Source organism: Cebus imitator, unplaced genomic scaffold (genome assembly GCF_001604975.1).
Source record: "Cebus imitator isolate Cc_AM_T3 unplaced genomic scaffold, Cebus_imitator-1.0 Scaffold241, whole genome shotgun sequence".
NCBI lineage: Eukaryota > Metazoa > Chordata > Mammalia > Primates > Cebidae > Cebus > Cebus imitator.
Window position 1 is genome coordinate 1,259,302 of NW_016107556.1, and position 27,418 is coordinate 1,286,719.

The following is a 27,418-nucleotide window of genomic DNA, read 5'->3' on the forward strand; positions in this document are numbered from 1 at the left end:
CTATGACCCCCTCCCAGCTTGCAAAAACTCCCTAACCTGTAACTTCTGTAACTTTCCACTGCTTACCCCAAACCTATAAAACCAACTCCTCTCCCACCACCCTCCACTGACTCTCTTTTCGGACTCAGCCTGCCCGCACCCGGATGAATAAACAGCCGTGTTGCTCACACAAAGCCAGTTGGGCAGTCTCTTCATTTGGAGTAGGTGTTTTAACACTACCTCTATGTCCACCAAATTTTTTTCTTTACATTATTCCCTAAATTGCTTTCCGTTGCTTGTAACCACAGAACTCTAATGGGTTTGGGAAAGCAGAACTTAGAGAAGCGAAGAGTTTGGAAAAGAGCATGTCAGTGGAAGGAACAGCATGTGCAAAGGGCTTTGAAGTAGAGGAGAGCTTGCTTTTCTCTACACCACCCCAACACTTAGTGATTTGAAACAACCACCATTTTATTTCTCACAATTCCCAGGTTGGCCGGATTATTTTTGGCTGGCTTTCCCTGGAGCTCACTCATGTGGCTGAGAGTTGGTGGGTTTGGTGAACTGAAAGAAAGCCTGGGTTAGAGTATGCTCAGCAAGGGGCAGAGCAATACCAACATCTCTGGAGGGGCAAGCTGCACCAGACCTCACGGGGCCATATATAAGAGTTCAGATTTTATCCTAAGTGCAAAGGAAAGTTACAGACATAGTTCAAGCATGGGAAGAATATTTTAAATAGCAACAAATGTCACCAAGGAAAAACAGAAAAGTTCAACTAACAGAGTAAAGAACTATGAATTGGTTTTCTCAGTTCTGCTCTGAGGGAGCTCCAGGTTCTTGGGTATTTGTAAGGCTCTGAGGATTTCTCTTGGCCCCAGTTTTCTCATCTATAAAATGAGGTGGTGGATTAGATGATCTCTAACACCTTCTCTGACGTTTTGTGATCTATGATAAAACCATGCCAATAAACGTAGGCCAGGGGTGGTGGCTCATGCCTGTAATCCCAGCACTTTGGGAGGCGGAGGCAGGTGGATCACGAGGCCAGGAGTTCAAGAACAGCCTGCCCAATATGGTGAAACCCATCTCTACTAAAAATACAAAAATTAGCTGAGCATGGTGGCATGCGCCTGTAGTCCCAGCTACTTGGGAGGCTGAGGCAGGAGAATCGCTTGAGCCTGGGAGGTGGAGGTTGCAGTGAGCCGAGGTCGCGCCTCTGCACTCTAGCCTGGGCAGCACAGTGAGACTCTGTCTCAAAAAAAAAAAAAAAACATAAATAAAAGAAAGAAAGAAAGCAAATGTAATGGGCTTATAATAAAGTGGGAGAGATAAACACACCCAACCTCTATGATACCTGCTGTTGATGTTACAGGGAATTCTAATGTTTAAAGCTTTTGGTAGCTTACAAGCTGATTTTGCCTGCCCATTGTTATGTTGACTGCAGAAGGATTTTAAACAGTATGAGGCTTAGTAACCCATTCAATGAAGAACTTCTACAGAGGGTATTTACATGAAATGTGATGCTCTGCTAAGCTTAGATTTAGTAACTTCAACTGAATGCTTCATAACAGAAAACACTAGTGGGAGTACTGATTCTTGAGTGAATTTCCTCTAGAACTTTTAACTGTAGGAGTGCCTATGAGTGATCTGTGTGTCAGGTACCTATTACTGCATAGCAAACCACCCCAACACTTAGTGATTTGAAACAACCACCATTTTATTTCTCACAATTCCTAGGTTGGCTGGATTATTTTTGGCTGGCTTTCCCTGGAGCTCACTCAAGTGGCTGAGAGTTGGTGGGTTGCATAGCTGGATGGCAAGGCTTTCTCTTCTCAGGATCTTTCCTCTTCAAGGAGGTTGGACCAGGTTTCTTCATGGCAGTCTCAGGGTAGCATTCCAGGAGAACAAGGAGCAAGGCACAAATGCACATCGAAAGCCCCTGCTTGTGTCCTATTTGTGTCCCAATGGCTAAAGCAAGTTGCAAAGCCAACTCCAGAGCAAATGAGGGAGGCAGCTGCAGAAGGATACCTCAGTAGGGGTGATTCATTAGAAGCCATTAGTGTAACAATGTGTAAACTTTCCCTCTGAGACTTGCATTGCAAGATATGCAACCCTAACCTATAAAGGATGGCACATTTTGTTGTTGCTGTTTGAGACGGAGTTTCGCTCTTGTTCCGAAGGCTGGAGTGCAGTAGTGCGATCTCAGCTGATTGCAACCTATGCCTCCCGGGTTCAATTGATTCTCCTGCCTCAGGCCTCCCGAGTAGCTGGGATTATAGGCAGCCATCACCACGCCTAATTTTTTGTATTTTTAGTAGAGACGGGGTTTATCATTTTGGCCAGGTTGATCTTGAACTCCTGAGCTCAGGTGATCCACTGGCCTCAGCCTCCCAAAGTGGAGGGATTACAGGCATGAGCCACCGTGCCCTGCCAAGGATGGCACTTTCACGAAGACACAATATCTTTGGTATTACTAGTATAAGGGAACATGTGGAGTCACCTTATTAAGGGACTAAGTCCTACATCAGTGGCTCTGCTTGCTTCATAAAATTATTCATTAATTTTTACCAGTGGCCTTGGGAAGTTATGTACATAATATTTAGAGGAAAATGGCATTTACAATGATAATGAATTAAAGCAATTCACATGGCAATAGTACTGCCCCAATTTAGAACCTGAGGCTTGCTAATTTCATATTTAGTCACATCCCACGTACTCCCAATCCCTCTCCCCTAGTGTGGAACTACAGCTTAAACTCCCTTGAAGGCAGGAAGCTTACCTCACACACGCGTGTTCCCCTTAGTACATAGAACACTAAACAGATGCTCCTTGGATACTTGCTAAATAAACTGATCAGTAGTTGCCTTTTATTAAATATACTTGTGTTTCAGGTATTTCCATCACAGGAAATACCTGAAACGAATTCTCTCCCAAGGTGACAAGGTCTAATTCTCCAAGGTTTACCATTGAGGGGACTGAGGTGCAGAAAGCCCTAAGTGTATGCAGAGCCGTCCCCTCTGATCTCACTCCACTGCACTGCTGTCTTTTGTATGCAGCAGGAAGGACAACACTTCCTGTTAAAATGAAAAGAAAGCCTCAGGTTGTTTGAGAGAGGGTTAGGAAGAAAACCGGAAGAGCCAGTAGACTGCAGGTGCTTTCAAAGAGCTCCCTGTCTTTGACATCCATAAAAGAAAAGCTTGTTAATTAAGAGATTGGCCACAGAAATCCAGGTGGAAAACCTGCAGAAGAGTGGGTTCTATAATTCTTCAAAACAAAACAACCCCAAGATGTGTTAATTTTTACCGGTGGAGGGAGTGGCCTTTCTCCCAGGGCTGGCCTTGCTGAGCAGGTGGCAATACCACACATACAAAGGTTTTACGGTTTGTCCTCAGGTGAAAAGGTAGTCAATATTTCACATTTTGAAGATAGTTTTTAAAATCACCTACTGCATCAGTAGTAATACAACAATAACTACCATTTACACGTCGCTGCACACATCGGGGCCGTGAAAAGTGCTTTACAGAGCATCATCTCAATTAATCCTCACAACAACTCTATGAAGTAGGTTTTATTATTCTTAATTTATAGACGTGTTAACTGTGGCCCAGGGAGATGAGCTTTCCCGCGATTGCCCAGCTTTCAAGTGGTATTTCTAAAACCTAAGTGTGTTTGACCAAAAGCCCTGAGTAACATTTAGCTGTGGGCCTCGTGCGGCTTTGGAGCTGGTCTGAGGTGGGGAATTGTGAATCCCATTTATTTATGCTGAGCTGCGCACATGTATGCACGTGTAATTTACAAAAAACAAATCCAGGTCAAGATCTCTGTCTGCTTGAGGTTTAAAAGCCTACTTGGGTAGACAGCGGCAAAAATCAACTCATTCATTTACTCGTTTGCTTTCTCCACAAGTATTTATGGCGCACTTCAGTACTCCAGACAGGGCGCTAACCTAGCCTTGCAGGAGAGAATGCTGAGCACAACAGATATGACGTTTGCTTCCAACGATCCCCTTCCCGATTCTGGTTTCTCACTAGCGAGGCATTCAAAGAAGCAGGAAATATATCAACAAGGGGGCGACTTAAGCACCAGCTGCGCGGGAGCCCGAGAAAGCGCGCAGAGCCTGCAGAGGTGGTCAGGGAGAACTTCCTGGAGGCAGCAGCAGCCGCAGGCGGGGCGGGAACCCAGGTCGCTGGGAAGCGAGAGTCGGGGCAGGGGGCGGGGAAGAGGGGGCGGAGGCCGAGGCCCGGCGGGGGCGGCTGGCGAGTTAGGGTTAGGGCGGGAGGATTCGGCTTCCCGGCGGCAGAGGGCGCCTGGCGCTGCGGTCCGGCGCGCCGGAGCCGCCCGCGCGGGCGCCGAGAGGAGAGACGAGGCGGGGAGCGCGAGCGGCGGCGGCCACTGCCACGTATTCCCGGCAGTGGTGGCAGCGGCGGCGGCGGCGCCCGCGGGCAGGTGGGCTGGGAGCGGCGCGGCGGCGGCGGGGCGGGCGAGCCGGCGGGCGGGCGCGGGGCACCGGGCGGGGGTGCGGCGCCGGGACAGCGCGGTTCCCGCCACGCCGGCTCCGCCTCCGTGCCGTGCTGCCGACTCAGGCCCGGCGGCCGGCAGGTCCCGAGCGCAACTCGTGCGGGCGGGCTGAGGGCCGAGGGACGCGAGCTCGCCCGCCCGTCGCGGCTCGGGACGCTGCCTCCCGGTGGCTGCGGGGCCCGGGCCGGGAAAAGTTGGGGCGGACCGCGAGCCCGCAGGGCCGGGCGGGAAGTGCGGGTGCGGGGCGGACTCAGGGGTCGGGGGACGCGGTGCAAAGGGCTCGGGCCGGGGCGGCGGGGAGGGCCGGGTGTGGGAAGGCGGGAGACGCTGGTTCTCTGAGGACGCCGAGAATGGGGTGCGCTCAGGGTTTCTGGGAGTGGACAAGAGTCCGGCCGGGGGCCCCGCGGGTGAGAAGGGTGGGACCCAGGGGGTCGGGGTGTAGAGGTGCGGCGGGGCGGGATAGTGCCTTCTCCTCCCCCGCCCTGTCTTGGCAGACCCTGAGACCCGGGGCAGGCTCAGAGCTGGGGACGCCTATGGCTCTGAAGACCCAAGGGGGAGTTCCTTTACGGGGTGGGTGGAGGAGGGAGCTCAGCATTGCTTCCTCTGTCGCCGGGGCCGACTACCGCCCCTCCCCAGCGGCCAGATTCACCTCAGACTGCAGTGCTTTTGCCCTGGATAAGTTGAGGAACTGCTGAGCGGATGAGATGTTTGGGCTGTTCCAAGATGAGTGGGATTAGGCTATATGATATCATAACTATCAACCGGAGCTGTCTGAAAACACTCGCATATCCACTCATCCAGTCAGTACTGCTTACTGCTAAGCTCCAGCTTCCCTTACTCTTTAAGAGACACCTCTAGGTCTCCAAAGCCCAACAGCGCATCTGCTCACAGCTTTGAGGGTGGCAAGAGTGGCCTGCTATGTGTCTGCGTAGGTTGGTGCTTTCAGGAACAAGTGGTTCTGGAGGTACTGGATGCTTTATTAGAACAACCTGTGTGGTGCCCCTTGCCAATGGAGATGACTCATGTTGGCTTCCCCCCCCCACCCCCAAATAAACTTTGTATTCAACACACCAGTATGCCTGGACATTTGCAGCAGTAATCCAGCAAGAGACCCATTGGATTTCTTGAGCCCGTGTTGTCGTCCCACATGTGTCAGCAAGAAGTTTGACCTTGGATGAGTCACTTGCCCTCTCTGAACTTGTGTTTTCTTATCTGTCACATGGGGTATAAAGAGAGAGCCGCACAGACTGATGGAGACAGGAGTAGGTTTCTGAGGGACACAGTGAAATCTTTTTCCTTGTAAGGCTGGATTTGCCACACAAAATAAGCCTCTGCTTGTTCTTATAAAGAAATTACGATAGATTTAAAAGAAATATGAGAAGCAAGAAAGATTGTACAAAGCAAAACAACAAAAAACTAATAATAGTTGGTATTAGATTTACAGCATGAATACTGTTTTATGCTTGCAGTTAGTGTACTTGGTTGTCCCGCTGTCTTTACTATAAAGTTGCTCATTGTGCTTAGAAAATATGTATTTCACCTGTGGACCCGAATTTTTTCTTATTTTTTAACCTTCAAGCTTGGAGTGGACGCTCAGTTGGATTGGTCTTGCTAGGGTTTGCCTGAAGAACATCCTCAGGGTCTCTCACTGCTGTAATCTTACAGATTTCCTTCTGTCTGACTGAGGCTGGGGTCCTTGTACAACTATGCTTCTGCCATCTTTTCCATTCTGGCTTGAGAAGTGGTGAGCTGGTTCCTCTCGCTTCTGACATGTCTGGGCTTCCCAGGTGTCTTTTCAAATGAGTGTAGTAAAAGGCAATCAGAGTGTTAGATGCAGCACGTTAACAATTGCTCCAGGCAATCGTGTGTCCTTTCCACTCCACCCCTGTTCTTAGACCCTCTGGGCAACTTCTCACTAGAACTTCCTGGTCTTAAGCTGGCCTTGACGTTTAGGATGCTGAGGGCCATCACAGAGTTGAAATGACTTGGCCGGGGTCAAACCGCACATTGATGATCAAGCCATGGTTTTGGAAGAAGAGGATTTTATTTTTATTTTTATTTTTTTAAGGATTTTTTTTGTACTTTATCATAACCTAATGTTCCTATACTTGTCCATTAGTAGCTTTTAAAATCGATAATGGGTTTGATCACATCACTTTCAGTAATCCTTTTTTTGTCAGCTTTTTGGAAGTTGCAGTTAGTGGTTATCTCTTGAGTTTGAGGTAGTGGTATTTTATTATTAAACATTTTTTTTTTTTTCAAAATTTTTAAAAAACTACTTTCCTTTTCAGACCAGATGAGGTAGTGGTAAAAACGATACCATCTCCAACAAGTAAAGGCTTGACTAATTAGGTTAAGTCTTTAAAATATCAAGTGTGTATAAATTTTAAAATATCTGTGGTTACAAATTTTACTTTAATTGAGAAGTATGAATAAAAATCATAATCGTCACCATTGGAGCCCCTACCATTGACCAGGGATTGTGAGGTGGGAGCCAGCTTCATTTTACAGGAGAGGAAACAAACCCGAGAGACGGCACAACTCTGGCACAGCTGTCATGGATAAGTTACTGATGATCTTTCAATCCACATACCATTTTAACAGTGGAAAAGGAATTCTCAGCTATCCTACAGGGTTGTACTAGTTAAATGAGATCCTGTATGTCTAGCAACAAGTAAACTGTAACGGGCTCCCTAGCCCAGCACATTTTAACATAAGCACTTGTGGACTCTGGAAGCAGTGTGGTGAAGTGGTGAGTTCAGGCATCTTGGGAGTCTGGCAGGCCTGGTGTAAATACTGAACCTGCTGCCTGACCTCTGTGAGCCTGATTTCCACATGTGTAAAGTCAGGGTAATACTGTCTGCCTTATATTCAATGAAATGTACCCACAAATTGCAGTGGGTGCTGAGTAAAGGTTGGCATCCACTCCTTTCTCTCCCTTGCACACACGTACTTGGGATAATGGGATTGATTAAGTCTTTCAGCAATTATCCTCGAAGGGAAAAGGCTTAAAGTACTTTTTTGTACTTATCAATAATTCTTCTAGCCTTTTTGCCTTCCCAACCCAAGCCCCAGCATGCGCAATGAATATTCTAGGGCCTGTAATTGTCTGTCTTGTCTAAGAGAGAACTGAAAAAAATTGTAAGCCAGGAAGGACAGGTCTTTGATAGAAAGTTGAAAATGGATGTAGCTTGGTCTCCCTTTGCCCATTTTGTGGCTTTCTTCCCTTTTTTATTAATTTTGCTGGACAGGGAAAAGATACAGAATTCAGGGGGTTCTAGCTGGAGGGGGGCCTGGAAGAGGCTGTAGTGAAGGGCAGCTAGAGGGAGGAGTGTGATCTGGCTGACGGTCAAAGCTAGAATTTGGTGTGGGGGAAATTTCTATTAGATGCAGGATTTGGCTAAATATGGAGGCAATTTCCATCTAGTCCTTTAAGGCCCTCTTTTGGGACTTTGAAGTTTTCGTGCTCCAGGCAGATTTTGACTGGTTGTGGTGGCATCATAAATGAGTTTCCATAGTAAATTGTATGCTGAAAGGAAATTAAATTCCAAAAGGGTGTTTGTTGTGACTGATGCCAGAATTTCTCTGAGAATTTTATTAAGATTCAGTCTATAAAAGTACTTCTTAATACTCTGAAGATATTATTTAGGAAATAGTTTTTAAAAAGTAGAAGTATTATCTTTGTGAGCTTTTGAAATGTCATCTTCCTAAATCTTTGGAGCAAATGAGGCTCAAAACATCATAGAGACTTATATTTTGAAAGCATTTCTTCCTAAATGTAATGTTTTCCTTCTCTTCCTGTTCCTTCCCTCCTCTCACATTATTTTGGTAATGAGTTAATTTTGGTTTCTTTCACATTGTTGTGGCCTAATTTCTAAATTTATGACCCTTCATTTCTAGATCTTGCATGTATGTATTTTTCCCTTAAGTCAATTCTCATTCATTATGAAGAGCTTGTATAGCAAGGTGGGAAAGAGAGAGGACCCTGGAGCTAGGCTGGCAAGAGCTAGGCTCTTTAGAACTTGGATTCAGTCCTCACAGTAGCTCTGGGAGGCTGATCATGCTATTCCCTACACACAGATGTGGGAATGGCTGCAGAAACACGTGTGTTCACACAGCCAGCAAGAGGTTAATCTGAGTGTCAGCTGCAATGATCTGTAGGACTCCAAAGCCCATGCTTCCAGCGAGAAAGGCAGGCAGGGGCCTTGCATGCTGTGCCAGGGTTGGGACTTAGAACTATAGGCAGAGAGGGTCATGTTTGTATTCTAGAAAGGTAACTCGGTGGCTGTCTGGAGTTTTGAAGTGAAGCAAGTAGAAATTAGGAGTAGAGAAATGAGCCCATTAAAGTAATTGTCTTGAGAGGTGACAAGGGCCTGAACGGAAGACATTAAGACAGTGGCAATGGTGGCGGAGAAGAGGGGACTTGTTGGAATCCATGGAGCTCAGTGCCTTTGGATACTAGAATTGAGGGAGGAAACAAATCTGAGCCTTGCCTTTCCTTGCCTCATCCTTTCCCATTTCAGGTCTGATGCCCCAGGGATGGGTGTTGAAGATGCTATGTGCGGGCTAAAAATCGCCGCAGAAACCAAGAGTACGTCCTTTGGTGTCTGCCGACAGCTAGAGAAAGGTGGCTGAGCGCAGTCGGAAAGGGCCTTCCCCTCCCTGTGCCACCCCAGCCTTATAATTCCTAACTTTCCAGGAGCATCACAGAGGGTGGAAGTTGGATTCTTGACTGCATTTTGGGAAATGCTAGTTTGAGCCATCAAACTTAAGGTGAGAAATGTGGAAGGGAAGACGGCTTCCTGGGGTGTTGTCTGCACACCTCTTTTCCCTGGTGACACAGGGGACCCACCAGCGTTTGGTCTTCAGTTCTGTAAGAGTTGATCTGCTTTAGATGGGGTTGACTTGTGGTCACCAAATTTGCAGGGGTTGACTGGGAAGCAGGAGTGACTATGAACATAATGGCCAGTCCCTAGAGGAGTCGAGGCCAGCCTCCTCTGATGGGTGAAGTCTCTGCGGGGTGCCAAGCCATGCTCAGGAGAGCGGGCTTCAGAGCACAGGGAGCTGGTTGGCTGAGATCTCTGTGTCCTGTCATTGGTAGGATGCACTGTTGCCACACCAGGAATATACTGGTCTCGTGCCCTCTCCTCTAGTCAGCGCCAGATGTGGTAATAAACTTGCTTTTGGGCTTCTGTTTTTCCAAGTTGTGCAACGTCCCTGCGCTTCTGAGAGTTTGTGCTGGCTCTGGTCAGGCCGGAGGTCAGGTGGTCAGATTCTGGCTTTGTTTGGGCTGTGTTCTCGCTGGGAGGAGGCAGCCAGGTTACCTCTGTTGGACCTGCCTGCTCCCAGCATCTTCAGCCACAAGTGTCTCTGCGGTGAGTCACTCCATGCAAGGGTCTGCTCACCCACTTTCTGCTTAATGTTTACACCTGTCCCTCAAAGAGGGAACCTCTTCTCCTTGTTCCGAGGGCACTTCTCGGCAGTCCCCAAAAGTGTCCAGTGAGTTTCTTTTGTGGGGTTAGAGTCTGTGCCAGGCAGGTATATGCTTTAATGGGAGAAGAGCATTTCTTCCTGGGGATGTAACTATCGTGCCTACCTCTTGAACATTATGTCCTGAGCAAAGTCCTTTTCTTGTTCATTTTGGTGCATGTTTGGGTGTGTTTGCTTTAATTATTACTGGGAGGCAAAAAAGGTATTTATCAAATGTTTAAATCTGCAGCAGCATCTCTGCTTAGGCAGCAGAAGGAATAACTATTTAGCCAGGATATCATTGATTTATCACTCTTTTCTCCATGTTGTTGCTGTTTTGTTGGCAAAACCCTCTGATTTGTATACTGGTTCAGCTTGGATTTCAGTAGTGAGTGTGAAAAGATTCCTGGGCTGTTTGCCGAAGAGGAGGGGCTCGAATAAGTGGGCTTCAGGGCTGCCAGTCTTGGCTGTCCCTGCAATCCCAGGAGCCGGGCACGTGGTGCCTTTGTCAGGAAGGTGGAGTTTGGCCAGGTTGTTTCTTTGGCTTTGCCTGGGAGCAGCTCTATTGGTGACAGTGGAGAATCCCTCTTCTATGGGAAAGGGAATTCTCTCCTAATTCCGGGTTTGGCTTATTTCTCATCTTGTGGGGATGAGCTTTGTTTGCAGCTTGCACAGAGCTTTTACAGATGTTTTCCTTGCATCCCACATTGCCCTTCTTCCCTGTTGGTTCCAATTCAGTCTGTCATCAGTACCATAGAAAATGGTTTGAACTTTGTCAGTCTTGGGAATACCTGGGATTGCAGCATATAAACCCGTTCAAATTGGTGCAGCAATTTCACATCAGCATAAGAAGCCTGTTTTGGTGGTGGTGGTTTTTTTTTTTTTTTTTTTTTTAATCAGTTTACTTGCTTTTCACATATCATATAGGTAATATGCAAATGTATTCTACTCCTGCAGTCTGCCCTCCCATTTAAATAGCACGGAAGGACACAGCAGACATGTCACATTCCCCTTCTCCCAGCACCCTTCACCAGGTGCCACCTCCTCCAGGTCCTCAGAAATAATCAGTGTTAGCAGTTGGATCCATGTCCTGAAACTGTCAGTCTGTATACACAAATACACTGTGTGTTCCTTCTTTTCAAAGCATGAATCTGATTGCATCATACTGCTTTTTTCACATAGTATATCTTCGAGATCTTTTCATGCATGTAGCTCTTCTCTCTTCTTTTAATTTGTCTTTTATTTGCCTATAAAATATTTTCTAGTATGTGATAATTTATGAATTGGTCCCCATTGATGGACATATAAACTAACTCATTAGTTTTGCTATTGTATCTTCATACATACATATTAGTATGTACATGTTCCTCTAGGAGTGGAATTGGCATGTCAAATGTTAAATTTATTTAAAATGTCAGGAGGCTGAGGCAGGAGAATTGCCTGAACCCAGGACGCGGAGGTTGCGGTGAGCTGAGATTGCGCCATTGTACTGCAGCCTGGGTAACAAGAGTGAAACTCCGTCTCAAAAAAAAAAAAAAAAATTATTTAAAATGTTACAGCAGTACCCGTACTATGCTCTCAATACATGTACTAGTTCCTATTACCAGTAGCGTATGGGCTGCCATTCTCCTGGGTGAAATAAATGGATTGTTGTTTAGTAGGTATTTCATTTATTATTGATGAGGTTGTGAAACTCTTCATTTGGCTTCTTCATTCTTAGTGCTGAGATTGTAGACATTCAGAGTGGTGGGTCCGTAGTAACCATAGGTGAGGGAACCAAACCGTCAAGGATCATGGCTGAGCTCAGGGTGGTGTGAGCATCATGCTACCAGTGGTGGCATTGTGGCACCTGGACGCAAGAGCTCCTGGTTTCACACTCTCTCTTTCTCCCAGATGCTAGGTATGGTAATAGGGCACTTTAATTTTGGTGTAACTTGCCAGGGTATTACTCCAAACCTTTCGTCTGAGGAACCAAGGGTATGTGGATATTGATTAAGATCAGTCTGTCCTGCACTGCCGAGGCATGGATTGGAGACTGGGGAGTGGCACTGGGAGGACACTTAAAGATTGTGTGCTGGAAAATCAGGCGCTGTTGCTTCTGGAAAAGCCTCCAGGAACGTGGTAAAGCAGATCTTTTCTTCTGGTTGCATGTGATTGTTCCCCCTCTCCTGGCGTGCTGTGGGAATATTGTGGTGCTTTAACCCTTAGCAGAATGCTTTCTGGAGAAGCAGTGATTTCTTAGAAGGTGTTTGAGGGGCGTGGCACAATGGGCTGGTAGAGGAGGCATCTTGTGGCCTCCATGAATAGCCTGATCCCAGGGCCCTCCCTGAAGACTGGGCTACACAGTGGGCTTCAGGAAGCCCTGGCTTGCTGGACCAGAGTCCCTTACCTATCACTCAGAGAGACAGAGGGCAGGAGTGGGGGGGGGAACCCTTGGGGGACAAAGGGACTGCAGAGTTGAGCCACGCTGGGCCCAGCTCCCATTTGGCCCGTTATGGCTGTGTGACTTGAGCAGCTATTTTATCTCCCTGGGCCTCAGCTTTTTCCTGTAAATTAGAAGTTATAATTAATATAACTCACAGGGTTGTTATAAAGATTAAAAAAATCATGTTCATAAATCTCAGCATATTACCTAATTAGTACTTGGTAATTTTAAGTAACTCTACCTATTTGTGTTCCCCATATATGTGTGTATGTGTGTGTGTGTGTGTGTGTGTGTGTATGTATATATATATAATTTTTTTTTTTTTTGAATACAGAGTCTCATCCTGTCACCCAGGCTGGAGTGCAGTGCTGTGATCTTAGCTCACTGCAACCTCGGCCTCCCAGGTTCAAGCAATTCTCCTGCCTCAGCCTTCCTAGTAGCTGGGATTACAGGCATGTGCTACCACGCCTGACTAATTTTTGTATTTTTAGTAGAGATGGGGTTTCACTCTGTTGGCCAAGCTGGTCTTGAATCCCTGATCTCAGGTGATCTGCCTGCCTTGGCTTCCCAAATTGCTGGGATTACAAGCGTGAGCTACCGCACAAGGCCAATAATTGTTTTAAAATGGATGACTACATATTACATTTGCTAAATATGAAAGTAGACATAATCTGGTAACCTTAAAGAGAGGTCAGGAGATTAGCAGCTGCCTAGGGCAGATGAGGGTGGGGGCTATGGGAACTAAAAGGATTGAAGGTGAGGGGCTTGGACGGAGGCCTTAGGTGGGCAGGGGAGTTGAGTTGGGATGTTATTTTCCAACGCCATTTCTCCTGCAGAAACCCCTGCTTTGTGCACACCAGAGCCCCACACGCAGAGGCTTTTTCCTCTTTTTTCAGATAGACTGAGGGCTAGGGGGTTGCTAGTGCAACCTCTGCCATTTATTTCAAGGAGGCTGAGTGAGGCCCTGAAAGGCAGAGTGTCTGCCTCAAGCCACACAGCTGGCCAGGAGAGAGCACGAATAGGCCCAGCTCTCTGCTCCCTTCTCCACACTGCCATGTGTTGCCCATAGCCAGATGCAGGAAAAAGACATTGGTGTTAAGCACTTTGCAAAGATCTGCCATTTACTCCTCCCAAGGTTCTTGTGAGATGAGGTTGAGATACACATGTTCTTCTGTTCCTTCAGTACCAGCCACAGGTTGATGTCTTCATTCCCCTGCTCACCTGTAATTGAGGGGAGGATCAAGACTGGATCCTGCTCCCTCTTTCCCATCATACGACATGTGTCGTTACCTTTTACGCATGGAGCAGCTCTTTTGGGGACTGGTGTGGCACTCAGTCAAATACATGAGTAAGATCCAATTCCCAATTCAATCTTTCCCTGGCTCTTGTGTCTCTGAAGTGAGGACATTTGCCTCCCTGTTTTGCCCTCTGGGATTAATACAGCACTCCTACCTGCCTTCTAGGCTTATCCTCCACTCAGAATTCATTCAGGAAATACACTGTTCTAGGTGTTGGGGATTTTGCACCAAACAGAAGGAACCAAAATCCTGTTCTCATGGGGCTTATTTTCTAGTGAGGATGACAGACAATAGTGATTAAAATACACGGCATGTTTATTAGGCTCCCAAAGCTGCTATAACAAAGTGCCAAAAACTGAATGGCTTCGACAACGGGAGAATGTTTTCCTGTAGTTCTGGGGAAAAGAGTCAGTCATCTGTTCCATGCCTCCCTTCCAGCTTCTGGTGGTTGCTGGCTGGCCTTGGTGTTCTTGGCTTGTGGCAGTGTAGCTTCAGTCTGTGCCTCTGCTGTCCCATGGCGTTCCCCTGTGTGTGTGTGTGTGTGTGTGTGTGAGAGAGAGAGAGTGTGTGTGTGAGTCAGAGTGCTCCAGAGAGACAGAACCAATAGGACATAGATAGATGAGAGGGTTTTTTTTTTTTTTTTTTTTTTTGAGACAGAGTTTTGCTCTTGTTGCCCAGTCTGGAGTGCAGTGGTGTGATCTAGGCTCACCGCAACCTCCGCTCCTGAGTTCAAGCAATTCTCCTGTCTCAGCATCCTGAATAGCTGAGATTACAGGCATGCATCACCACGCCTGGCTAGTTTCGTATTTTTAGTAGAGACGGGGTTTCTCCGTGTTGGTCAAGCTGGTCTCAAACTCCTGACCTCAGGTGATCTACCCACCTTGGCCCCCCAAAGTGCTGGGGTTACAGGCATGAGCCCTCGTGCCTGGCTGAGAGGGGATTTTTTAGGGGAATTGGTTCACATGATTATGGAGGCTGAGAAGTCACATGACAGGCGGTCTGCAGGCTGGAGAACAAGGAAGGCTGGTAGTGGGACTCCATCCAAGTCCAAAAGCCTCAGAACCAGGAAAGCTGATGGTGTAAGTCTCAGTTTGAAGTTGAAGACCTGAGAACCTAGGGTTTTGGGGGCAGGATGTGCTGGTGCAAGTCTTTCTTACTCAGTCCATTGATTCAAATGACAGTCTTTTCTGGAAACACCCAGATGATGTAGTACTTTACTAGTTATCTGGATATCTTTTAATCCAGTCAAGTTGACATCTAAAATTTACCGTTATAATCTGTGTTTCTGTTTTCTTATAAGGACACTAGTCATTGGATTAGGGCCCACCCTATTCTAGTATGACTGTGTGAGACAGGTCTCAATCAGTTTCGGAAGGTTTTTTTGCCAAAGTTAAGGACACACGCCTGTGACACAGCCTCAGGAGGTCCCGACGACTTGTGCCCAAGGGGGTCTGAGCACAGCTTGGTTTTATACATTCTAGGGAGACATGAGACATTAATTGATACATGTAAGAGGATCATTGGTTTGGTCCAGAAAGGCGGGACAACTCAAATGTGGAGAGGGCTTCCAGGTCATAGGTAGATAAGAGACAAATGGTTTGAGTTTCTGATTAGCCTTTCCAAAGGAAGAAAGCAGAAGGCATTTATCTCAGTGAGCAGAGGGATGACTTTGAATAGAAAGGGAGACAGGTTTACCCTAAGCAGTTCCCAGCTTGAGTTTTCCCTTTAGCTTAGTGATTTTGGGGCCCCAAGATTTATTTTCCGTTCACAACTGCCTTTCTTCTTAACTGTGGCAAAAAACCCATAAAACTTACCATCTTAACCATTTTTTTTTTTTTTTTTTTAAAGATGGAGTTTCGCTCTTGTTACCCAGGCTGGAGTGCAGTGGCGCGATCTCGGCTCACTGCAACCTCCGCCTCCTGGGTTCAGGCAATTCTCCTGCCTCAACCCCTTGAGTAGCTGGGATTACAGGCATGCGTCACTATGCCCAGCTAATTTTTTGTATTTTTAGTAGAGACGGGGTTTCACCATGTTGACCAGGATGGTCTCGATCTCTTGACCTTGTGATCCACCCACCTTGGCCTCCCAAAGTGCTGGGATTACAGGCGTGAGCCACCGTGCCCGGCCTCCATCTTAACCATTTTTAAATGTACAATATATTAGTGTTACTCGTCTGCACATTACTATGCATCAGTATGACCTCATTGTGTTAGTGTTCTCCAGATAAACAGACCCAATACGGTCATGTGTATGTGTACAAAGAGATTTATTTTTATAACGTGTTGGCTCACGTGGTTATGAAGGTTAAGAAGTTGTATGAGCTGTGGTCAGTAAGCTTGAGACCCGGGTGAGCCAATGGTATAAGTTCAAATCCAAGTACTGAGGCCTTGAGACCCGGGAGAGCCAATGGTGTAAGTTCTAGTCCAAAAGACAGCAGGCTTGAGACCCAAGAAGAGCTGATGTCTCAGTTCAGTTCTGTCCAAAGGCAGGAAAGACCAGTGTCCCAGTTCAGTCAGCCAAAAGGAGTTCCCTCTTCCTCAGGCTTTTCTGTTCAGGTCTTCATTCGATTGAATGAAGTCCACTCAGATGAGGGAAGTCAATCTGCTTTACTCAGTCTACCCATTCAGATGTTAATCGTATCCAGAAAACACCCTCACAGACATACCAGGAATAATCTTTGGCTTACAGTCTGGGAACCCATGGCCTTGTCAAATTGACACATGAAATTAGCCATCACCCTCATCTTAAAAGATTTTATCTGCAAAGTCCCTATTTCCAAATAAGCTCATATTCTGAGGTTCCAGGTGGACATGAGGTTTTTGAGATCTGTTCTGCCCGGGTAGTATGTGAGATGTTGGTGACTGCTGAAAAGCAGAAGAGTCCTGCAGCAGAAAAGAGGTGAGGTGATCAAGGAGGACCCTGCTGAGAAGGAATGTGTGCACTTGGGACTGGAGGAGGGGGAGAGCAGGAGGAGCTGCTGTGTGGTGGTAGAGCATCCTGGGTAAAGGGGGACAGCACACGCAGAAGCCCTGAAGTGTAGGGATACTGCAGTTTTAGTCCATTGTATCAGGGGTGGAAAGGGAGAAGTTGAGAGTATGGAAGAGGGTGAGGATCAAGAGGTCCTTCATTGCATGGACTGTGGCCTTTGCTCTAGTAAGATGGAAGCCACTGTTGTCCCTGTGAGCACGAATAAAAGCAGGTAGTGTGGGCCAGCTCATTGAGGACTTTTCCAAGTTCGGATGGATGTAGCTGAGCTCTGTGTGTGCCTAGATATTTTGCAGCAACTGTTTCCAGGCAGATTTTTAAAAAATGTTAGTGCTATACTGACCCTTAATCCATCACCCTTTCCTTTCGGTATGCCTTTTACCTACCCACCCACCCACACATAAACCATAGACATGAAGAAGAGAGAGCAAACAGACAAGGCTAGGGTGGCAGGAATCGCTAGGAAACTCCATCTGCATAGTTGCCTTGCTGTGAGCTGCAGGGCCTCATACATGTGAACTGATGGGCTCTTCCTCTCATGACCCCTCAAGCCCTGGGCCTGCCTGGTGAATGCTGTGTCTGCCATTCAGGTGGTCTTTTACTTGGGTAGATTTAGAAAATGCTGAGGTCAGTGTGCAAGCTGTGTAAATTCTTCTGTGCTTCCAGGATTCTTCTGTGTCTAAAATGACTATGCTGTGAAAAGAGTTGAGTTAGCTCACCTGGTCAGCGGGCCACATTTGGCCTTGAAAATATAGGACAGGGAGGAACATCCAAGAGGACCTTTGGAGACAGTGAGTAGATGGCTGTGTGGTCTTGGTATGTGGGCCCAGGGGCCTCTGCTGCCAGCCTTGTAACCGGCCTGTGAAGTGTTCACACATCGTTGTTCTTATTTGTCATAAAAACACTTCAGCCTGCAATCTCACTATTAGCCATTAAAAAGAGGAAGGAACTCCAGGCAGAGGCCGGCCCTCAGCAGGCCTGGCCTTCTGGTCTGAGGCCTGTGTCAGTTCAGTTTGCCTGGTTACTGGGGAATCACAACTTCAGATTTCTTGGTGTGGGAGTTGAAGGGAAATATTCTTATCTGGTTGACATTTAATTTCCTCTTTGGCCTCCAAAGGAAGGGGCCTGGCCCTTATGTAATGACGGCTCTGGGGAAGTGGGCTGTGGGCGGGGCCTGATTTCAGGCTCTCTCTCCTGCCTCCACTTACCGAGAGAGTGCCAGAAGCAGCCTGCTTGGGGAGGTTATCTGGGAGTCCGATGTTGCTGCGACCCCTCTGGGGAGCATCGCTTTAGAAGATAATTATGTGTAAGCGGAGATGGAAATAGAATTCTCCAGTGCCAGGAGCAGCTGCTCTTCTGTAGTATTTCAGGAGTTGCCTTTGGGGCCCCTCCTTCCTCCCAAACAAAATACACCCATCCAAAATGAAAGTTGTGAAGATAATTCCTAGCTAGAAAAGTGAGTGTTACAAATGTGTTTTGTGAGTGTGTAGTTCCTTTTCCAGAGTTATTTTTAGGGTCCTTCCCTTAGCACATCAAAAGAGCTTCCTTAGAGGAGCTGCCTTTTCAATTGCACAGCCTTTCTCTGCCAGAGTGCTACAGGAAGTTTTGACTCAGGTAGTGTTCGCTCAGAACCTGCGGAGGCTGTCTTTGCTTCCGTGTTACAGTTAGAATAGAGAGGCCTTGCCCAGGAGTGGGAGCCAGATAGGGCTCCAAGTGTTCCCGTAAGACAGCCTCCTTGTCCTATACCCAGGGGTGGCTTTTGTCTCCATTGATATGCCCCCAGCAGCTAGTAAATGTATACTTGTTGATGGACCGGATATATTAGATGTGGGCCCTGACATCTTTGCTGGTCCCTCAGCAGGCAGCATGCTGTGATTTCGCTTAGAACCCTGAGAAGTTGATCTTCTGGTATCCAGATTGGGACTGGAACATTAAGTTCTGACTTCGTCACTGCTGCCTTCCATAAGTTATTGCCTCCCCAGGCCTCAGTTGTCTCATCTTTAATCTGGAAGGTTGGATGAAATGATTGGCATGAGGGTCTTCCTTCACCCCTGTACCCATTCTGGGCAGCCCCTTGCACCAGTTTCCTTGGTCACAGTGGGAGCCCCTGGAGGGCAGAACCAGTCTAGGCACAGGGCATATGAACTTTTTGTCCCAGCCAGCCTGATAAATACAGAGCTTCCCCCAAACTTAACACGCTTCAGCCCTGTTGCTCCCTGATGGCCTGTCTAGCCAGACCCCCAGAGCTCTTGCTTTCTGGGTCAACTTGTAGGCAGATAGAAGGAGCAGATGGTGGAGGATTTGGCTAAATCCCTTCTGTCTCTGGAGGTGGGTATCTCCAGTTGCTCAACCTGATCTCCTTGTTCTTTTCTCAAGTTTCACACAACTTTTATCCTTTCCTTGAACAAAGTCTTTTTATTTCTGGATGATGTTGTGAGAAGTTTTTGCGTTTACAAGTAAGGCAGAAAAGAATGGATCATAACTACAGAATTTTATATTGATTACGTTCCAAATTTGTTAAGAAATATCTGTGTGTAGGAAAAATACTATAAAAAATTTTATTTTAGTGGTCATCTCTAGATTTTGATATTATAGGAGACTTATTTTTAAGCTTTTTTTTACATTGAGCATGTACTGTCTTTATAATTATTAAAATTATGATTAATAATAAACAGCTATTTATTAGTATTTGGTATGTGCCAGACAATGTAAGAACTGGCCATCACAATATCTTATTTAATTCTCACTGTGAACCTATGACATTCCTATTTGAAAAAAACCAAATATGCTGGTGACTTGCGTCTGTAGACCCAGCTACTCAGGAGGCTGAGTTGGGAGGATCACCTGAACGAAGGAGTTTGAGACCAGTCTGGGGTACATAGCAAAACACACCCTGTTTCTTAAAAGCAAATATTAACCTAATTTTTGTTATTGTGGAAAAATATACATAAAAATTTCTTTTTTAGGATGGATGTAGTGGTTCATACCTATAATTCCAGCACTTTAGGAGACTGAGGCAGTACTTGAGCCTAGGAGTTGGAGACCAGCCTGAACAATACAGTGAGATCGCATCTCTACAAAAAAATTTTTTTAAATGTAGCTAGGCGTGGTGGTGTGTGTCTGTAGTCCCAGCTATTTAAGAGGCTGAGTTGGGAAGATCTGTTGAGCCCGAGAGGCTGAGGTTGCAGTGAGCTGTGGTCATGTCACTGCACTCCAGCCTGGGCAACAGTAAGACCACGTCTCAAGAAAAAAAAAATTGCCTTTCCAAGCGTTTTTACATGTACAGTTTTGTGACCTTAACCACATCCCCTGAGAGATCTTTTTTTTTGAACCCTTTATGTTATAAATGAGGTCGCTGAGACTTAGAGAAACAAAGCTACTTTCCCAAGGTCACAGAGCTAGTCAGCTTTAGAGGTGGGATTTGAACACAGAACTGACTTACCCAGAAACATCACAGGTTCCTGGGATCTGTGGTGTGTGGTAGTTGGAGTTCATGATCACTTTCCTGCCCCTGCCCACCATTTGACTGTAGAAAGCCATTTGCTAAGTATATGTGTCTTTTTTAAAACTCTAAGGGTTGGATTGTGTTTGCCAGTGAGGTGGTGGTCAGCCTGACTTGGGATGTGTGGCTGACGCAGGTGCTGCCTGCGGCGGATGCCAAGGTTGATTTGTGCGCTCCGTTGTCTCTGGAGAAGGTTGAAGAGTGGGCTGTGGTGCTGAGAGGGTTGTGTGTTGGAATTCTGTCTCTACAAGGTCCTCAGGAGTGCAGTGGAAAGGGCAGTGGCCTAGAGCTCAGATATGTGGCTTTGTCAGGTCTGGGTTTTTTTGGAGGATGCACGTTGAACTTGGGGGCTAGTCTGTACTTTAGTCCTGATTTTGCCATGTGGTAGACATACTTTGGCCTCAATTTCCTCATTTCTTAGTGGATGATAAAAATGCCTGTTCTACCTGCATCCCAGGATGGTGGTGATGATCAAATGTCATAATGTGGGGGAAAAGTGCTAAGGAAACGACAGGGCTCTCAAGGAGGTTTCTGTGATGGGCACTGTGAGTGTACAGTGGTGTGGGAGAAGAGTGGGGCTGACCTCACAGATGTGGGGAGGAAGGATGTGGATGTGAAGAGCAGCAGGTTTGCTTTATTTTGTTTTGTTTTTGACACCAGCTTATTTCCTCCACCATCGCTTCACTGGTGAAGTGTAACGTTCCACTGTCTACCTAGTATTGTACTGCCTAATGCTGAATGCTCTAGGATTTCCCTGGAATCTGTCCCTGCCAAGTTGCTTGGCTCTCCCAAAAACTCACATATCACTGGTGAAATGAATTGTGATTTAGGAGATCATTCTGTAGCTCTGCGGTGGTTGAAAGCGCTCAGCAACTTTCCCTGGTCTTGTCTGTCTTCCTCATTTTATTAGCAAATGTTTGTCTGTTTCTGTTCTCTAATCTTGAGCAGCCAACCGTGTGAATGGTCTGGAGCCTGGAGATACGCCCCTGTGGAGGGGAAGGGTCCCTTTGTGTGGTACTTGCTCCTCATTGGACCCTTTCTGTGCATGATGCTTTGTAGAACATCAAGGTACAGTAGACAGAACTCCTTGTTTTATGGGGAAGATATGCATACTCAAACCATTATGAGTGTTCGGGATAGACAGCTTGAGAATTCCCTGTCATGAGAGGTGTAACCCTCAGTCCAAGTGGATAAAGGTACATTATTGGGGATAGTCAGAGGGCATAAACTATTGAGGGGGCTTCCGTGGCTTATTGCTTTTTTACAACGATTCCAATCAGCTCTTTGCAAGCTGGGGTTTCTGTCCAGCTACACTGAGATAATTTCTTGAGCCATCACTGCTGCGGTGCACGTTTCATCTGACAGGAGCCAGGGTCTTTGCAGGGCTCTGCTGAAGTCAGCGGCCCTGTCTTGTTTTTTTGGCTTTGAGAATGGTACTCGAAGACTAAGTAGGTCACAGATACCTATTTTGAACTGAGTATGGCTGGGCTGCATGGACATTTAATTTCCGGATCCAATCCTGTTGGACTTGTTTGCCCAGGAGGTTGGCAGCATGCACTCTCTGGCTGGTCATAGGGTGTATTTATAAAGTGTGAAGAGCCTAGAGGTAATGAGACGCTGCAGTTCTCTGTTTCTGCAGAAGAGCCAGGAGTGGGTGGGCTTTAAAACCCTTTAGGAATGGGGGGAGTGTAGTTTTGTTTTTTTTTTTTTTAACCTCACTTGCTTAAATTTTCTGAAAATTGTTGATCCTCCCCAACTTTATGGAACTTTTTTCTCTCAAGGAATCAAATTTAATTTTTGCCCAATATTAGTGGGCCTCTGCTTCAAGTTGGATAATAGCTTCAGTTGCTGTGTGCCTTGCCTTTTATGCAGATTATCTCATTTAATCCTCACAACAAGCTCAGAAAGTGGTTACTATTTTCCCCATATTACAGAGGAAAAAACCTGAGAATCAAAGTGGTGCAGTAATTTGCTGACAGACCGAGTCAGTGTGTAAGTAGCAAGGCTTGAGATTCAAACCTAAGATCTTCCGATCAGAGTGTGGTCTTTTGCTCCACAGCACAGTGGCCTAAGGAGCCCTGGAAGAAGGTGTTCTAGCCAGCTGTGAGTGACAGTGCAGTAGCGGCTCCTTGGCCATTCTGAGTTGAGTGCAACCTTCCTCTTAGTAGAGGCTGTGGGTGTCGGGAATGTGAGCCTCCCAGCCCAGGGAAGCATCTTTCTTTGTGGAACTGGAGTTATGTTTTACGATGTCACCCTGATGTGACTGGATCGCAGAATTCTGAGTTTTCACCCATTGTTGGACTTCTTCCTGATTCGCTGTTTTTCTGTGGGTCCTTGCTCAAGACCTTGGATGAGTGCAGTGAGAGGGTGAGATCTGAGTTAGGTGGTGACTGCATTGGATGCACCACCTCCTCTATGTTCACCAGCTGATGACCCACCATTCCTCATCTTCAGTATTCATGCCTTCCCTGCATTTTGGAGGACTAAACACAAGTTTGTAGTGGGGAGTGTGTGTTTTGCCTTTCTCTTCAGTTTGTCCCCGTAAGCTACTTCCAGGGGATGACAGTAATGCTGCTGCTTCAGGTCATTTGTATTTGTTGAGTGTCAGAGTTTTCAGGACTCATCGTCATCTCCATTTTACAGATGGGAATTCTTAAGGGAAGTCACAGATGTGACACTCTTAAGTAGCATACTTCGATACTGTAGCTTCCCTTGTAAATTTCATAAAACACAGCTGAGGAGGTGTCTGTTTAAAATCAGCTTGTGTTCTGAAGGTGAAAGAATGCCCTTTTCAAATGCCCTGGGGCTCACGTGCACAGTGGGGTTCTCTTCTTTGCCAGGAATGCATGCGCCCATCCTCGGTTCCCTCCCAGCCATTTCCTGGCTTTGTGAGATTGAGCTGGTTACTGAGCCTTTCTGAGTCTGTGTCCTGTAAATTGGTGATAATAGTACTATCTAAAAGAGGCTGTGGTAAGATATAAATGAGATAGTGTATGTGAGATCACTCAGGGCTCAATGTGTTGTTATTGTTTGTCTTTATTGTTCAACCAGGATGGGTTGAAGAAAGCACAGATCTCAGCTACAGAGGCTGAGGCCTGAGAAACTCCCCTCCCCCGAAGGGCATTACTAACTGATCTCCCCTGCACCCTTCCTCCCCCAAAACAAGAGGGACAGGATGAAGCTTAAAAACCCTATTTCAGCTAGAATCTTTGCAAGATTTTCCCATTTCTTTTGGTTTTGGAATGGGGTGCTGATATTTGCGTCATCTACTGGAAACGAAAACTAAGGAAGTCCATGTTAACCACACAGCTTCTCAGTAAAACCCAATATCTTTTAAAATGAGGAAATGCCAAAACACGATTTTAGAAAGCGGGGTGTTTTAAATTTACATATTGGACGTATCAGCACTTTTAGCCCATACACTTTCACTGATTGTATTGAAAAGACTTAAAAAATTTAAATTTGAGGTATTCTGGTCTCCTCTCCTGCGGGGTCTTGCTCCATCACCCAGGCTGGAGTGCAGTGGCATGGTCTCAGTTCACTGCAACCTTGGCCTCCCAGGCTCAAGCGATTCTCCCATCTCTGCCTCTTGAATAGCTGAGACTACAGGCATGTTGCCACCATGTCCAGCTAATTTTTTATATTATTGGTAGAAATGGGGTTTTGCCCTGTTGCCCACCCTGGTCTTGAACTCCTGAGCTCAGGTGATCCATCTGCCTTGGCCTCCCAGAGTGCTGGGATTACAGGCATGAGCCACTATGCCTGGCGTGTTTTCACCTCTTAAAAGACCTACTCAGGGTATAGTGGTTAAGTCTTACTTTTTTTGAGACAGGGTTTCACTTTGTAATCCAGGCTGGAGTGCAGTGGCATGTCATAGCTTGGGTTCAGGAGATTCTCCTGAGTAGCTGGGACTGCATACAGACACAGGCAATTCTCCTACCTCCGCCTCCCAAAGTGCTGGATGCTTGCCCAGCTCTTACATTTTTGGTCACTTAATGACAGACTTTTTTCCCTTCCCTTGTCTCTCCTTTCCACATTAGTTTTTATGTTTAAGCCTAGATAAGCATAGGGGAAGTTCCAGAGGAAACAGCAAAGTGACCTGCGATTTTTGATCTTTGGGGTTTCCAATTTTGTGTATTTGCTGTGTGATCTTGAACAATTCTCTTACTTCAGGTCTCAAGGAACTTAGCGTCTCATAGGGGAGATAGACCTATAGTTGATAGCCCTCTTATTGTTGTCGCTACAGACAAGGATTCATTTCCTTAGTGTGGTGGTGGTGGTTTTTAAGTCTTAATGTTATAAACTAGAAATTTGCAAGGTGTGGATTTTCATGCTAAAAGAATTGCAAGTGGAATCAAGGACTAGACTTCCCTGCATGAGACACTCTCTCATCAGGCTCTCAGACTTCTGTTACACCACCTGGTGCAGTCACAGATACCTGTTTACCTGGCCACCTGCCCAGCTTGACAGCAAGCTCTGCAGTGGCAGAGACTTGGCCTATGCCCTGTTATATCTTAGGCATCTTATGTATTATACCTTCATGTGGAACACAACAGACACCTACATAAAAGACGAAGGATTTCTAATCACTTAACATGGTAGCAGGCCGAGGAGCAGAACTGGCTACCGCAGGTCTTCTGTTACATAAACTGGTCATGTTACATGACCAGACTTGTCTCCCTTCCCCCCATGCCCATGGCCTCTCTGCTGAGAAAGACAGAACCAGTACCAGGTAGGTCCCTTGTAATAAGCCAGAGAGGTGAGTGGTATTATCTTCTGTTTTATAGACCAAGATCTGAAGAAGTCACATGGCTAATGTGCCTGAGAGTCAGCATTTGAATGTGGGCCTGCAGGAGTCCGCTTTTTACATCCTTCAGAGATCTGATATGCTGGTGCATCTGCCCCTGAGGACATACCCAGCGATGCAAATCTAATTAACCTGATAGTCCAAGAAACTTAAACTAGGTCTGACGAAGAACCTCCTGACATTTTATTTTTGTTTTAAGAGTTTGGACTTTTCAAACTGTTAATCATAATCCACAGTCACAGAATTGATTTAGTGGGTTGATACATTTTTAAATGAAATAGAGCAGTAAAAAGTAACAGTGTGTCACACACAGTGAGGCTGTGTGTAGATGCGTGCCTGCCAGGTCATAATAGAAATACACTTCTGACTGCGGATCAGTCATCAGAATATCTTTATAGTTTCGATCAGTATTGGCTAGACTGCAAAGTCCTTGGTGGCAGGGATGTTTTCTCTTTTATATTCCCTTCATCCTTAGTCCAGTGCTGAGTACTTAACTGATTGGTTGGTCTGTCTGGGAGAACTTGTAACAGTTCACTCTTCAGACTGGAAGAATAGTCAGAATGATGTTAAGGACAATTTGCAGAATACTCTCTCTACAAGGAAATGACAGGTACTCTTGCCCTTGCTTTATGAATAAGGAAAGCAGAAAGACACACAGTATGATAGTTAAGAGCTTGGGCTCTGAAGTCTGAGAAACCTGCATTTGAAATCTGTGTGTGCAGTGTCGTGGTTGTGTGACTTTGGGTAACTTCCTTAAGCCTCACTTTGTCCATCTTTAGGCAGGGTATAATAAGGGCACCTACCTCAGAGGTATTGTGACAACTAGATGAGACAGCTCAAGTTAAGTGGCTTTAGCACAGTGCCTGGCATCTGACAAACAGTAAGCATTATCTGCTGCCCTTCCTTTTATGATTAAGAGAGATTAAGTGACTCATGTTGGGTCCCAGGGTACCACCTGGAGCCAGGCCCGCTGCAGGAGGCCCCTTCTAGAGTTGCAGTTCTGTGATGTTTATTGATCTTGAGCTAAACTTGTAGCTCTAATCTGTGGTTTGGTTGTGAAAGGAAGTGAATGTTGCAACAGAGCAGGTGAGTGCATATAAAAATATGTCCTGGTTTTGCTAGTTAGAGAAAACAGCATCTTCCAGAGATGTGGCTGCATAGTGGAATCTGAGACTATAAATGACATTTCTTAGGAAAGGCAGGTGCTTTGTGTTTTTATCAAAAACAGCAGTTTCCTAAAACTGAATATAGCAATATATATGCTTAAACTGGTGGTTTTGTGTCTGGCATAGTGAGAATTTTAGTGGAAACTCCAAGGTTTGATAAATCCTGATTTCTGAAATCATTCATTGAACCTAGCAGCACTATGTGCACTTAGAATGAACTTCATGAAAACATGTGACATGCTGAAGGTGCAAGGCACTCCCAGAGTGGGATAGAAACCCTAGAGAGACTTGGTTTTGGCTTTAGCCCCTAATTTGCAAGTTTGGATCTCTGTTTAGTTCTCTTTTCCAGGCTGGACAGTCTTGAGTCTTCTTTCTCCTCAAAGTCAAAATAATTTTCTTCTTTTTATCCCTAAGTGCTGATTGTCTTTGTATCTTGGTAGGGAAAGGTAGTCAACATGAAAAATTATCTAATGGTAGATACTGGTTTATACTTTGGTTGAAAATAGCCTTTCTCTCTTGTTTGGAAGCAGTATAGTTTAGGGACAGCTAAATATAATGGTTAAGAGCACAAACTTTTAGCTGGATTTAGGTTCCTGCCCTACCTGTGCTTCCAACAAGGTGTTTGACTTTGGTACCTTAACCTGTCTGCACCCTGTCTATGAAATGGTTTAGTAAGAGAACTGCTACCTTATAAGTTATTGAGAGGTTTAAACAGGGTAACATGTAAAAAAACCTCAATGCAGTATCTGCTCCTAAACTTTAGTAAATGAGAGCTGTTACCATCATCATCATTATTATTAGTGAAAGATCTTTCCAGGAGCCCAGAATTATAGACCTGGCTTTGCTGTTGCTAATAGTTGCTCTGGGTATGTTGCTGAACCCCTCTGAACTTCAGGATTCTTTTCTCTCAAACAAGTTGCCCAGATGCTTCTAGTGCAAACGTTTTGCTCTGCCTGAAGCATGTTTTGTTTCTCATCAGTCCTGCATGATGCCATGTGAGCTGCCAGGGTTGTTTTCCAGTAAGATCCTGCAGTAAGTCTGCCAGATGTTGGCCCTGCTAACCTTTGCTTTTCTTACCTTGACTTTATTTTCATAACGTAGCTTCTTTTTCTGGCTCTGCCAAATGATTTCTCGTGGTTTTATGTTTTTTTCTGGTGTGTTCACACTGTAGGTCTGGCATTAGAGTTAAGTCTCAGCTTGGGAGAGCCTCACACATAGGGGATATTACAAGTAAGTGTGAGCCCATCACTTTGCTGTTGATTTTTTTTTTTTTTT

At 45.9% G+C, this 27,418-nt stretch overlaps 1 protein-coding gene across 1 annotated transcript in view; it reads left to right on the top strand.

Moving 5' to 3' along the window:
* Positions 1 to 4,269: 4,269 nt before the first annotated feature.
* The window catches only part of SMCO4 (single-pass membrane protein with coiled-coil domains 4), a 67,818-nt gene continuing 44,669 nt past the window's right edge, over positions 4,270 to 27,418 (top strand). Inside the window, exon 1 of the mRNA XM_017498425.2 lies at positions 4,270 to 4,419. The gene's annotated coding sequence lies outside the window, so the exon portion shown is untranslated. The remainder of the gene's footprint in view (positions 4,420 to 27,418) is intronic.